This window comes from Schistocerca nitens, chromosome 2, assembly GCF_023898315.1.
Source record: "Schistocerca nitens isolate TAMUIC-IGC-003100 chromosome 2, iqSchNite1.1, whole genome shotgun sequence".
In the NCBI taxonomy this organism is placed as follows: Eukaryota; Metazoa; Arthropoda; class Insecta; order Orthoptera; family Acrididae; genus Schistocerca; species Schistocerca nitens.
In genome coordinates, this window is record NC_064615.1 from 805,262,813 (window position 1) to 805,278,449 (window position 15,637).

Below are 15,637 nucleotides of genomic sequence, written 5' to 3' on the forward strand. Positions count from 1 at the left end.
CTCAGTCCATTCAATTTATTGTTTTCATTTTTTTTTGCAGCTGTCTCAAACAGGGCACCTAAAACATTCATTTTATTATATTAAAGACACCAACACAAAACAAGTACAATTCTTAAACTGACGATAAAAATATCTTTAGGATTTGCAGTCAGTTGGAAAAATACAAGCAACTTCATGCTTCTTATTGAATTAACACTGTCAAAATCTTTCTCAAGTCTACAAATACTACAAATGTAGGTTTGCCTTTCCTTAACCTCTCTTCTATGAGAAGTCGAGGGGTCAGTATTGTCTTGCGTGTTTCTACATTACTCCAGAATCCAAATTGATCTTCCCCGAGGTCAGTTTCAACCAGTTTTTCCATTCTGCTGTAAAGGATCCGTGTTAGTATTATGCAGCTGTGACTTATTAAACTGATAGTTTGGTAATTTTCACACCTGTATGCACCTGTTTTCTTTGGAACTGGAATTATTATATTCTTCTTGAAGTCTGAGGGTATTTCGCCTGTTTCATACATCTTGCTCACCGGTGAAAGAGCTTTGTCATGGATGGCTCTCCCAAGGCTATCTGTAGCTCTCACAGAATGTTGTCTACTCCTGGGGCCTTGTTTTGACTCAAGTTTTTCAGTGCTTTGTCAAAGTCTTTATGCAGTATTATATCTCCCATCTCATCTTTATACATGTCCTCTTCCATTTCCATAATATTGCCCTCTAGCACATCTCCCTTGTACAGACACTCTATATACTCCTACCACCTTTCTGCTTTCCCTTCTTTGCTTAGGACTGGTTATCCATGTGAGCTCTTAATGTGATTTTCATTTATATATTAAAGTATTTGCAACATTGTTCAAAAGATATTTTAAAGCACATTGCGTAGACTGCTAAGCTATAGTACATATCTCATGTTCTGTTAAAATAATTAATGTACAGAGCCAAGAATTATAATTTTAACCAAATATTTTCATTACTAATATTAACTTTATTTAGGAGTATCATATGAGCATATTTAAATGACAATTATTCTACGCAGACAAATGTTTATATTTAAAATATGTATGTTCAGCAATGAAGACCTTTGGAATTCTCAAGAGAAAATTTTTATAGTATCCCTGTTTTTAATCCATGTTGAGAAATTCTGTTAAGTTAGCATTATAGTTATTCCTAATATGCATGATTCAGTCACACCACCAGTACATAAAATGTTTTCCAAAGGCACAAAACAATAGCCTTCCTCCTCGGGCCAAAAGAATGACACTGATGGTCCAGATGGGTAGAAGAAAAGTAGTTCAGCATTTCTTCCTTCATCAAATACATTCCTGACAAAGCCAAAGTACCATCTGTTATATACAGCTGCCACAAGAGTGTTTTGTTGAGGAAATCGATGAAGGCTTTTCAGAACAAGTCACTTTTCTAATTTCTAATGAATCACAGAAAAGCGGTTGGTAACTGTGAAAATTTCTGGTAGCAATTGTGTGCATTGTCAAAAATCCCTTCTCAAGTTTCTTTTGCAGGAAATCTACAGTGATTTTCTCTAAGAAATAGAAAAAAAAATTGTCAATGTTAACCCTGCAGAAATTGTAAACACCAGTTGCAGTTGTTGCTTGTAAAGCCTCTAGTTGAAGACTAGCTTTTCTCAATGTTTTACAGTTTCTCCCAATCCATCACACACAGATTTACCATGACTAGTTACAAAAAAGGAATTTTCAGCATCAATGGAAATACCATTTTTGTGTTCATGCAAGTACTTAAAGCTTTTTTTCTAATTTTATATTGAGCAGCACATCCATCAATCAGTGAAACAATGCAGTTTATTGACTTGCACATAGTGTTCACCCAACAACTTAACCATATCTGAACAGCATTTACAAATCTTACATTGTGGTCCATGTCATCACTTATAATCCAATGGTATTGCTATTAACAATTTTTTCCCTCATTCATCACATGAACACAAATGGGATGGACTGTACAGCTGCTTTTTGTTCAGTGATAATTATGGGTTTCATTATTTAGAAAAGTAGTAGTTTTCAGCAAAGACCGTTAACAGAATTGCTTTTTCTGGGATTAGACTTTCTTACAAATTTTTTGTGCCCTTGTCCAACACTTAAAGATACAAATGAGTGTGGTTTAAGTGCCTGTAATTTTGTTACCAACAAATAAGCAGATTGCTTTACCAATTCAGTCCGATTGTCTGTGTTAATCCACTGGCTTTGCTCAATTTCATCATCAACATCTTTGTAAGATAAGTTTTCTTTCAAAAATTCTAATGTGTCAGCACTGGGACAATCACCACACTGATTAAGCATGCAGTCATAGTTTTCTGAGTAACTTATTAGAATATTTATTAGTTATTTATATTTTTCTTGAATGTTTTCTGGATCCAAAAGGAGTTTCACATTTTGGCAGATACCATAAACATACACTGAATGAGTGCCTGCAGTAACAGCGAAAATACACCATTTGCTCTTCGTGAACAAAAAAACCAAAGTTGATTGGGATCTCCTATTTTAAGCTATAATATGGCTCTTAGATTGTCAGGAATAAATCTTTTTTGCATATAAGCATTCTTCTGAATGCCAGTTTTGTCTTTTGCTCCTGGTATATTTATCATTTCGGTAAAAATCAGTGACAAACTTTACAACTTCATCAGTGATCTTTTATCTCTTTTTGGCTTAGGAACTGATAAAATACCCAGCTCTGTTTTCATTTTCTTTGCCTGCCAAACTAAATACTCACTAACACTCAATTCTGACATTTTTTTCTTTCAACCAAGAGGGAGGAGCTAAAGTCAAAACCTGAATTTTTTCATGCCTCATTACAATAGCACCAACTTTTCTTTAATTAACAACAGTGTGGCATCAAAATCTTTGGCTTTCTTAAAAATTTCATCATCCATTTTATCAACCATACTATTAGAAATTTCACACTACAGTCCAATGCCTGGTACACTTTTTCTTCCAAAACATGCTTTACTTTTTCTAGCTCCTGTTTGCCATATGACACCTTACTGTGATTTGGAATGGAATGAAGTTTTAAGGGAGAGCAAGGCGAATCACACAAAGTTTTATTTGCATTCTTGAAACTTTGACTTTTTAGCACTTACGTAATGTCACCTCCAGGTCACTGGCATCACTTTCATTTTCCATCACTGATTTCACTTTTCTGTTCACAAATCTTTTCTGCCTGGTTTGAAATCAATTTTCCATGCACTTAATGATTAGACAAAGCCAAACTTACTGACCTCAAGGATTTTTTTAATTGTCTGCCTGTGTATATGGAATGGACAACAAGTTATTTGAGAGCTTTCTAAAACCTTTAATAATAACTTATGTCCACATATAGTTGTTTCTTGTTCATCTGGAAAGTTTATATTGGACCTTAACATTACCAAATCTTGTTGGTCTTCATTCAGCTCAGTTTTTACCGAGATGTAAGTAATCAAATGACATGGCATTGTAAGAAATTTTCTGACACTACACGAATTCAGTAATACTGTAAGTAACTGAGCACTACTTCAGTTAAAAACACACTACATTACGAACAGAATGGTAAATGGCTGCACAACGAATATGACCCTTCACTAAGAAAAGAGCACCTTAGGCCGAACGGGCTGTCAGTGATGTTCAACAATACGTGACAGTTATTGCTACAGAGTTTTCATTTATGTGCAGGCTTCAGGCAAGCTACTACAAACACACAGAACAGTTTATAACTGTGAGCTGGTGATTACCTGCACACACAAATGCTGTATATTTCATTTTTTCAAAATCACTTAATTAATAAAATGAAATAAATTTTCTACACTTAAGATTAATTTGTCTGCCTAGAATAATTGATACTTAAATATGCTAATTTGAGACCCCTGTGTCTGAGGCAGTGGGTCAGACATGGCTGAACTTACCTGGAATGACTTTTTTCATTACAGTAAAAAGTTCTTTGGTTTATTCGTGTGTCCATTCACAGGAAACCCATTAATATTTTTATTTTAGTAGGAGGCTTATGACCTTAGGAATTTTTTAAGATCAAAACTAGGTTGCCAGAAGGTTGGAAATATGTGATAAGTGTTTTTCAATGCCGTCATAATTTTTCCAGAAATTAGAAAGTTACCTACTTTTTTTTTTCTAAATTTCCTGCTTGAATAAATGTGTCCTTGTTAACTACATGCCTCTCTTAACATCTGAAAAAAATTCCAAATCACAAGTCTCACATAGAACTGTGTTATGAGTATTTCTGTAGATAAGCACCTCTTGCATGGACATTCTCAGAGAGCCAAATTATCAGATCATCACTATACTGAAATTCAACACAAAAAAGTTTTAGTGTGAGACCAAAAAGAATTTCCAGTAGTTTTTATGCTATAGGTATATGCAAATATACAAAGTTTCATGAAAAGTTGAGACGGAAGGTTACGAATCCTAGACTACTGGGCAATCTGACATGGAATGACCCTTGTCAAACATAAAACCTTTACTTGAACATCTCGTGTGTGTGTGTTTGGATTTTAAGGGAACTCAAAGGCGGCATCATTATTAAAAAATGAATGTAGAGATAAATTCTAAAACTGTTGCACAATCACTCGCTCGAAATCACCTCACAGACATTATCTTACAACATTTGCTAAAACAAATTAGAAAGACGGAAAGTAGATACGAAACTAAAACATAGAAAACAAAACACCGAAGAGTTACAAGAAAAGCACAGGACAATGAGACTGTCTGGCAACTTACAAAAAGCTTGCATGAGCCAGTCTTCATGTTAACACACAAAAATCTTGTTAAAATCTTTTTAAAATACTGGAAAATTCAAAAACTTTAAAACTTGAACCACATTCATCTGAATGTTACTTAAAACAAATGGCACATCTGTCAGTAAATTAGCTGTGGCGTGCTGGACAGAAAATAAAACATAGGCACACTGATCTGCATGCCATAAGCACCACACATTGCAGGGTCCTCTCACCAGAGTAAGAATCCATGCGTCATGGGACTGTGGTCTATGCAAAGACAAGTAAGATGTACCTTGTCCCATCGACCTGGCTGGAAGGAGGTACGCCATGTACCTGAACAGCGACATGACAACATGCAGCAGGACGTCGCAATGAAATAACTGAGGATCACGACATGCCTCCTACAGGCCTGCTACATCCACCCTTTCGTTCCCCTGCAAATATCCATGTAACCTGAACAGGAAATAAATTTAGCACTGGAAGAACGTCCCATCTACTACAGGGTCCGCAAGATTGCATACAGTACTGCGTCAAAGACAGTAAATTTTTAAGGCATTCGGACTTTCATGACATGATCCTGGAAAACTACAGAGCAACCAACAGAGTCCCCCTGCTTAACAACATCCGTAAAGACAGCTACACAGTTGTGGTGTTGAAATACAATGTCAGAAAACAACCCCATTAAAAACAGAAGTAGGAGTGCAATCTCCCCTGTACTGCACTAAATCTAAAGTGACGCTAGGCTTCTACAGCAACCAAACTGGCAGACAGTTAAAACCCTGGATTTGTGGATGTCAATGATTCACACCGAGTGACTGCAGCACACACTGCACACGGGTACCAAACGGCTTTGTAGCTCGCGAATGGTTGGAGAAAAGGCATTCCGCAGGTGGACATGCAACAGTATGGTATGCGGATTAAGTTGGAGCTGGGGTGAACTTACATGCCTGCTGCAACATGAGGAGCTGCTGCCTGATGGTGTGAGGTGGTGCCCCGGCCTCAGCACATAGACTGGGTATGGGCCATTGGTCTTATACACCCATGGGCCATACACCCATAGCCCAGCCACAAACACTCGAAAGCCCTATAAAATTGGAGCAGAAGCACCCTGTCTGCACTCAGAGACCTGTAGCTAAGGCACTTGATGTTCACTGCCTTGATGGTTCTGGTTTTCAGGTCTCTCAGGTGTGGCAATCACGACAATTTGAAGTAAAAAATGAGGCCCAGAAAGCTCACTGAATCTCTAAAATGTGGGATGGTGTCCCTCACATCCGAGTCAGCTAAATTAAAAGTACGACAAGAACAATTAAAATGAACACACACACACACACACACACACACACACACACACACACACACACACAGAGAGAGAGAGAGAGAGAGAGAGAGAGAGAGAGAGAGAGACACTTCTGCAGAAAACTGAAACCTCATCTTCACAGTCCACTCCTCTAACCTACGCACTGTAAGTTGCAACTGCTCACCGTTGAGGAGGATCAGAAAACAGCAAAATCATCCACAAATAAGGAGCACTGTACAGAGGACTACTTGTCATAGGTGTGATACTGTTTATGGCTATGGCAAAAGAAGGTAACACTTAAAACACTGCCCCGAGAAACACCATTCTCTTCCTCAAAACAAGCTGACAGCAAGGCACCAACTCAGGTCTTAAAAAACTCTGAGACAGGGAAGATTTTATGAAGATGGTGAGGTGGCCATGGAAGCCCCACTTATGCAGTTGTGGAAGAATACAGTGTCTACAAGTAGTATTATATGCGTTATGGTATCGAAGAATATGTCAATATTGTGATGTTTGCGTATGGAAGCGCACTGAATAGCCGCCTCTAGTAGGATCAGGTTGTCGACAGTGAAACAAAATCTCCGGATGCCACACTGAGAACGGCTAAAGAGTTGTCTGGTCTCTAACAGCCAGATCACACAACAGTTAACCATTTGCTCCAGCACCTTTCCTACACAGCTCATTAAGATAAAAACTCTTATAACTACTGGGTCACGTGTGCTTCTCTCCTGGTTTGAGGAGAAGTATCAGAAGTGCCTCTCTCCACGAGTTTGAGAATTACCTGTCTGCTATATAAAAATAAAACATTCGAGGAGGATTTTCTTTGATGCTGCTGGAAAATGTCAAAGCATGCAGTACCAGATTGGGTCGTGGGTGGGTGCAGTATCATGAGTTTCACACAGGGTCGATTCCAGCTCGCACGTGGAGAAAGGGTAATTGTAAGTTTCAGAATTGGTGGATCTGAAGGCCATTTTTCCCCTATATAAAGGTGCATGGTACTGACTACTCCTGAGAGGAGTGGAAGGAAGAGTGCCAAACTGCAGAAGACTCCTTGACCGTGTGGAGCTTACTACTACAAGCAGTAGCGCACCAGACACCATTCCATTTTTGGGCAAAGAGAGATTTGACGTAGATCTGCAGCTGGAATCATAAAAGAAAATGCGGGGTAAGTATTTGCTTCTCCAGCCAAATGGTCAGCCAGAACATTCCCTGGGATGCCCACGACTTGGGACCCAGAGAAAGAAAAACCAAGTAGGTGGCATGGCCAAGGGCACAGAGGAGGCCATAGATAGCAGAGACCAAAGGGCGATGAGTAGCATCAGTCAACAGCCTGCACACTGCTCATTCAGTCTGAACAAATTAAAACACTGTGGAGCGAGGCCTGAGAAACAAAATGGAGGGCTCTGTGAATGGCTAGAAGCTCTGTTGTGAACACACTACACGATCCCAGTAATAAATGGTGTTCTAAACTGGTAGGAGATGTGAAAATGTATCCCACCTTATTGATTATCTTAGAAGCATCAATGTGGAAGATGGTGGCATATTGGAACACAGGGGTGACATAGATCTTAGGAAACTGGAATAGATCTGTCCTAATATGCGGTCTAGGCACCATCCAAGGGACGTATGGGACGAAAGACAAAGGATGCATTCCAGTGAGACTCATGCCAACTGGCAATCCCATCTGTGGGTGGGTCCCAGGAGGGAGACATCCCTAGTTAGCAAAGAATGAAGAGTACACGGAATGGTCAGGGAATTAGGGAAATGGCAAATGCAAAAGAAACCGTTTTATTTGCAGAGGGGGAATCCCCACTTGTGTGTGGAGACTGTCAATGGGTCTAGTGTGAAAGGCACAAATAGCCAGTCACACCCCACAATGGTGAACAGGGTCATGCAGTTGCAAATAGGAAGGAGCTGTTGAGCCACAAACAAAAATTTCTCAAGTGTAAATATACAGAACAATTTCAATTTCAATGCCAGGGGAAGAGAGACACACTCTCCTCAATAGTATCTAGAATTAACTTCCTTTTGGCAATGCACTCTAAATGACAGTGGCCCTATTATTAATTTCAGTTTTCAGGGCCTGCCAGACATAAGAGCTGTCTCTAACAGAATGACTAGGAAACTTGCATAAATGAAAAAGGCTTTTCAATTTACTGTGGATCAGCATTTATGGGAAGCTTTAAATACAACAAGCATCTAAAAACTTGCCCTAGTTGCTGGTAAATAAATAGGAACCTCTTGAGAAGCAAATTTTGATTGTGGTTATCCATTTACTAGAGTAACTGGGTGGCACATGCTATATTCTAAGAATTAAAGTATTCTAGCATACGAAGAAATCACATCAGACTGATGAAGGGAGACAGGGCAGGAATGGTTATATATTGTTTGTCTAGGCAAACTGCTAATACTGCAAGATTGCTCTCAGTTGCTATAAACAATACTGCGAGCTCTACTGTTGTATACAGTTACATTAAAATAACTAGAAGTCATAAAACATACTGTTTAAGAAGCTTTCTTAGTGAATACTACAGAGATAAGCCTAACTAACAATTTTACTTGGAGAAAAAGATAATGGCAATTGATGCACAATAAAATACATTAAAAAAAATTTTTTTATCTAATCACTGCACAAATAGCTCGTTATCAGTATGAAAGAGGGCCATCTTTAATAATTTCGACAAATTCAGGCTAAAGAGTTAGTGCAAATCCCCACCACCTTACCAGAGGTCTAGATAGTCTTAATGATAATCATTTAGATTTGTGTTGGAGAAGTTAAAGAATGCGAAAGAGGAATAAAGGCAGCGATGACTTTTTTCCGGCGTACTTAACGCACGCACTTTACACGAACTGTATATGCTACGTACATTAGGCCTACAGAACACAGTATTAGTTAGCACACAAATCTCCAACATGTATTTTGAATCATGTTCTATACATGCATTTACATAAAAACACACAATAACTGGGAGATGGAGAGGGGGTGTGCGGTACGGAAATGTTATCCTAATTTGTTTTGATTTCCTCAAAGTTCATAAATATTTTCTATTAGGCTTTCCTTGGTTACCAAAGTACGTACTAATAGCAGAACACTTGCTAGTGTGAAGTACGAATGTACTTAATCTTGCGTTATCTAAAAATTTGAGTAGTCCCACGTAACTAAATCTAAAACAACGTCTGGCAAACTAAATAACACGTTACGAAATAACATTAAAGGCGGTGTCTAGAAAAATTGCAAGTACTTACTCTCTCTTGGGTGTCTAATATCGGAGATTTTGGGTGAAATTCCTTTTGTCTTTTGTGTCACTGGACCAACAAAGCAAAAAATATTTTTCTACTGCATACTTTGAATGGAACAGGTTCTCCGTTTCGGCATAATCAACATATGTTGAAAAACAATACAGTTCCACTGTCTACCTTGTACAAGTCATTAAAACAAAACACTAAAAAAAAACTAACGAATATCCAATTTTTCACCACCACCACCAACACCACCACAACTTAACTTCCCACCACTCATGGCGTCCACAATCTGTTTGAGGTTCACAACCGCAGATATTATTACACACAACGGGATAAATCCTCAGGCTTCCCTCCGAATGCGAGCGGAGGTAAGATCGATTCACTGGATGTCAACGGAATATCAAGGCACTGATGAGAACTACATCATCAAATAACGATATCTTCATACTAAATGGAACGAAATAAAGTTATGCCACTTAGCTCACTATCGACAACTAACCAAACAGCGGGTCGGATAAGAAACCGGGAATGCTCCTTGACTAACATCACTGGACACTCAGTGCAGTGAGGACCAATTTAAAGAATCTTAAGAACAACAAAGCACCTGGTCCGGATGCAATAACAAATGAGCAGCTCAAGAGACTATAGACGAAACCTCTCGTCCAATTGAATAGTTGTTACAACTGCTGCTCAACTGCTATTTCCTGAAAAAATGGCACCTGGTACACATCACTCCTATTCCAAATCCTAGGAAAGACTTAATTCAACCTGCCAATCACAGACCGATCAGTTTACTGAGCAATCCAGGAAAACTTTGAAAATGATCATTAAGGAAAGACTACAAGACGTTTTAGTTGCAGATGGGATTACCTAACCAGAACAATATGTGTTTCAGTGGAAGATTTCTGCATAGCTCGAAGTACTGAGAATTACAGAACATATCACACAGAATTGCAGTATGACAAATCGGTTCACTGTTGTTTTTCTAAACGTGGAATGGGCCTACGATAAGGTCTGGCGTGAGAACTTTTTATGGGAAAAGAGAGACCAAACAGCAGCCCCAGACGACTATATTAAACTCATAGCCAGGTTTCTTTCCAACAGAAAAATGCGAGTGCGAACTGAAGGCATCAGATCGTACATCAAACTCATAGAGGCTGAAATTCTACAAGGCTCGGTCTTGTCATCACTCCTGTTCACGATCTACCCCAACGACACGCCAACGATTGCAATCGTTCAACTGGCATATTTCACTGACAACACTGCATACTTTACGAGTGGACGCCAACATCAGAACACTACAGACACAATTGAACCTCACCACAGAGTGGTGCACACATAACAAGATTAAAATTAAACCATGCAAAACTACAGCAATAAACTTTAGCAAAAAAATTCACAACTAGAGGGAAAACTTACTATCCAAGAGCAAGAGGTACAAAACTTAAAACTTAAGGCCTGTGGCAAGGCGTGGGAACTGATGCCACCATTCCACAGTAGTGAGTTCAGAATCTCAAGAGAAGTTATACTCCATGAAGCAGCTGTACTATCAAAAAATCTTTACAGGATTACATCTCACTTGCAAGAGCCAAACACAGCACATTCAGGTATTATAAAACAAAGTCCTTCAGTGAACACTTTGGGCTTCATGATACATGCACATCCAGATGCTGGATAAAGAGCTCAATATGGAACCTGTCGTAGAAATTATCAAACTCATGTCCACAAAAATTCATAAGAAATTAGACCAACTCAGCCATGTCATACATCACATTTGAGAAGTGAAACAACCACTCTCGAAGCGGCGAAAATGAAGTTACATGATATCATCTGTCTTAAAAGAAGTCAAAGTATACAGAATAACAGAGGTGACGTCATGAATGAATCATAAAGTCCAATTTAGCAAAATTACACTGGCTATCACATCATGATACGTCATCATCACGCCAGGGAGTACATTACTTTAGTACTTGTTCTATAGATCATTAATACGACATTTCCTAATGTTGTGGACTGTGTCAATCGAACATAAGTTTTCATTACACAATATTATAGTTTTTTTTAGATTTACTACTTCATATCTAAAAAATAAACTATTGAGTCGAAGGATTTATCATTTAGAAATTCTTTTAATTTGTTTTCGGGCTTTGGTTGTCAATCTATCAGACTTTTAATGCTAGTTGGCAAATGACCAAAGATATTTGTATCAGCATAATTCACCCCTTTCTATGCAAAAGTCAGATTTGACCGAGAATAGTGAAGATCATGCCTTGTTCTAGTGTTGAAGCTATGCACTTCGCTATTATTTTTGAATTGGGATGAGTTATTAATGACAAATTTCATAAATGAATTTATGCATTGCAAAGATACTGTGAATATCACAAGTTCCTTAAATAAATGTCTGCAAGGTGATCTTTGGTAGCCTCCAGCTAATATTCTGATTACACGCTTTTGTGGAATGAATACTTTTCCTCGATAAATTACACAAAATATGATGCCATATGAAATCAGTGAATGAAAATAGGCATAGTAAATTTGCAGTAACCCTAATAGCATCAGTAGCCAAATCTAACCGTTTCAGCAGGTCATCAGTGTGTTTCTTAAAATTTAATTTATCATCAGGGCACACACCCAGAAATTTTAAATATTCTGACTTAGCAACAGACTTTTGTCCAAAGTCTATATTTATCAATGGGGTTATACTGAGTTTTCTCAAAATTTAGTGAGAGTCCCACTTAATAACTTTTTGATAGACATTGTTTATAATTTCCTCAAATAATTCTTGATTGTTCAGTGTGATTACTATACTTGCATCATCAGCAAAAAGAATGAGTTTCGCATCTTCATGAATATAGGGTGATATATATAACAAGGGACCCAAGCCTGAACTCTGTGGATCACTATTCTTGATACCTCCCCAGTTAGAGGACTCTGCTGAGTTTTGCAGACTATGTGAACTCTGTACCGTTAATTTCAGCCTTCTGCATTCTTCCAGTTAAATATGAATTAAACCATTTGTGCACTATCCCACACAATACTTAAGCTTACCTTGAAGAATTTCATGATTCACACAGTAAGAGCCTTTGAAAGACCACAAAATTTCCAATAGCTGATGTTCAGTTATTCAGAGCATTTAATATTTGATCAGTGAAAGCGTATATAGCATTTTGTGTTGAAAAGTCTTTCTGGAAACCAAACTGACATTTTGTTAGTACTTCATTTTTACAAATATGTGAATATGCACTTGAATGCACTACTTCTTTAAGAATTTTGGATAATGCCGTCAGAAGTGAGATTGGGTGGTAATTGTTATCATCAGAGGTATTCCCTTTTTTATGCAAAGGCTTAACAATAGCATATTTCAGTCTATCTGGTAAAAATGCCCTGTTTCAGTGAGATACTACATATGTGGCTCACAATCCTACTTATCAGTTGACAACAAACTTTCAGTACTCTGTTGGAAATGCCATCAACTCCATATGAGTTTTTAGTTTTGCATGAATGTATTATTTTCCTGATTTCAATAGGAGAGGTGGGTTGAATTTCAATTTCATCAGATTGCTAGGTACTGCCTCTTCCACATACAGCCTTGCATTTTCTAATGAATAGCTGAATCTTACTTTTTCTACAACACTTAAAAATGATTATTAAAAATATTTTCTGCTTCTGACTTTTTGTTAACAAACTTTTCACTAAGTTTGATACAAATACAATCTTCCTGTGCTCTCAGTGGCCCTGTTTCTCTTTTAATATTTCCACTTGTTTTAATTTTATTATCAGAGGGGCTAATCTCAGACATAATGCACATAGAATGAGATTTTCACTCTGCAGCGGAGTGTGCACTGATAAGAAACTTCCTGGCAGATTAAAACTGTGTGCCCGACCGAGACTCGAACTCGGGCCCTTTGCCTTTTGCGGGAAAGTTCTCTACCATCTGAGCTACCGAAGCACGACTCATGCCCGGTACTCACTGCTTTACTTCTGCCAGCTGTGAGCACTGGGCGTGAGTCGTGCTTCGGTGGCTCAGATGGTAGAGCACTTGCCCGCGAAAGGCAAAGGTCCCGAGTTCGAGTCTCGGTCGGGCGCACAGTTTTAATCTGCCAGGAAGTTTCATAATGCACATACTTCTGGACTTTTCAATAACTTTTCTTAATACAGAGCAGTAGTTTCTATAATGTTGGACTGTTTCTGGATCATTACTCCTTCTAGCTATAAGATAGATTTCTTTTTCTGTTTACAGGACATTTTTATCCATTTAGGAAGCCAAGGCTTTCCAGATGGTTAATTACCATAATATTTCACTGTTTTCTCGGAGGAACTGTCTTCAAATACACTCATAAAGGTGTCATGAAATAGGTTAAATTTTAAATTAGCATCAGGCTTCCTGTACACTTCATCCCAGTCTAACTGTTGCAAGATAAAATTTATAATTGTTACATAGTTAATTGATCACACAATTTTGGAGGACTGTTTTGCATTACTGTATGGAGCTATGTCATATACTGTAACTAGCGTCATGATCAGAGGGACCATTCTTAACAGTGACAGTTTTTGTTTATTTAAATTTATCTTGGTCTTATCATTGTGCTGCTTTCGTGTACCACCCAAGCAGAAAACTCAATAACTGATGTCAAATTGAAAGAACCAAGTAATACTGCAATACTTCTATCGGACTCCTTCAAAAAATCTACGTTGAAATCCCCAAATACAAATTTGCTTCTCTTTGTCTGACAGAGAGCACAACAAAGAATCCAAGTTTTTCAAAAATAGTTAAAAATTTCCCAATGGGGACCTATACACAGCTACAATTATAAAAGTAGTATTACTTAGTTTATGTTCACATGAGCGTGCTTCTATGTGTTGCTCTACAGAAAATTTTTTAGTTTCTAAATTTTTCTCACTAGGATAAATTTTAATATACATGGCAACTCCTCCTCTCTCCATAGTGTCTCTACTTACATGCGCTGAAAGCTTATATCCATCTACACTCCTGGAAATGGAAAACAGAACACATTGACACCGGTGTGTCAGACCCACCATACTTGCTCCGGACACTGCGAGAGGGCTGTACAAGCAATGATCACACGCACGGCACAGCGGACACACCAGGAACAGCGGTGTTGGCCGTCGAATGGCGCTAGCTGCGCAGCATTTGTGCACCGCCGCCGTCAGTGTCAGCCAGTTTGCCGTGGCATACGGAGCTCCATCGCAGTCTTTAACACTGGTAGCATGCCGCGACAGCGTGGACGTGAACTGTATGTGCAGTTGACGGACTTTGAGCGAGGGCGTATAGTGGGCATGCAGGAGGCCGGGTGGACGTACCGCCGAATTGCTCAACACGTGGGGCGTGAGGTCTCCACAGTACATCGATGTTGTCGCCAGTGGTCGACGGAAGGTGCACGTGCCCGTCGACCTGGGACCGGACCGCAGCGACGCACGGATGCACGCCAAGACCGTAGGATCCTACGCAGTGCCGTAGGGGACCGCACCGCCACTTCCCAGCAAATTAGGGACACTGTTGCTCCTGGGGTATCGGCGAGGACCATTCGCAACCGTCTCCATGAAGCTGGGCTACGGTCCCGCACACCGTTAGGCCGTCTTCCGCTCACGCCCCAACATCGTGCAGCCCGCCTCCAGTGGTGTCGCGACAGGCGTGAATGGAGGGACGAATGGAGACGTGTCGTCTTCAGCGATGAGAGTCGCTTCTGCCTTGGTGCCAATGATGGTCGTATGCGTGTTTGGCGCCGTGCAGGTGAGCGCCACAATCAGGACTGCATACGACCGAGGCACACAGGGCCAACACCCGGCATCATGGTGTGGGGAGCGATCTCCTACACTGGCCGTACACCACTGGTGATCGTCGAGGGGACACTGAATAGTGCACGGTACATCCAAACCGTCATCGAACCCATCGTTCTACCATTCCTAGACCGGCAAGGGAACTTGCTGTTCCAACAGGACAATGCACGTCCGCATGTATCCCGTGCCACCCAACGTGCTCTAGAAGGTGTAAGTCAACTACCCTGGCCAGCAAGATCTCCGGATCTGTCCCCCATTGAGCATGTTTGGGACTGGATGAAGCGTCGTCTCACGCGGTCAGCACATCCAGCACGAACGCTGGTCCAACTGAGGCGCCAGGTGGAAATGGCATGGCAAGCCGTTCCACAGGACTACATCCAGCATCTCTACGATCGTCTCCATGGGAGAATAGCAGCCTGCATTGCTGCGAAAGGTGGATATACACTGTACTAGTGCCGACATTGTGCATGCTCTGTTGCCTGTGTCTATGTGCCTGTGGTTCTGTCAGTGTGATCATGTGATGTATCTGACCCCAGGAATGTGTCAATAAAGTTTCCCCTTCCTGGGACAATGAAT

At 39.7% G+C, this 15,637-nt stretch overlaps 1 protein-coding gene across 1 annotated transcript in view; it reads right to left on the reverse strand.

Moving 5' to 3' along the window:
- The window catches only part of LOC126237063 (piwi-like protein Ago3), a 214,726-nt gene extending 205,172 nt beyond the window's left edge, over window positions 1-9,554 (reverse strand). Inside the window, exon 1 of the mRNA XM_049946849.1 lies at window positions 9,266-9,554. The gene's annotated coding sequence lies outside the window, so the exon portion shown is untranslated. The remainder of the gene's footprint in view (window positions 1-9,265) is intronic.
- Window positions 9,555-15,637: the final 6,083 nt, after the last annotated feature.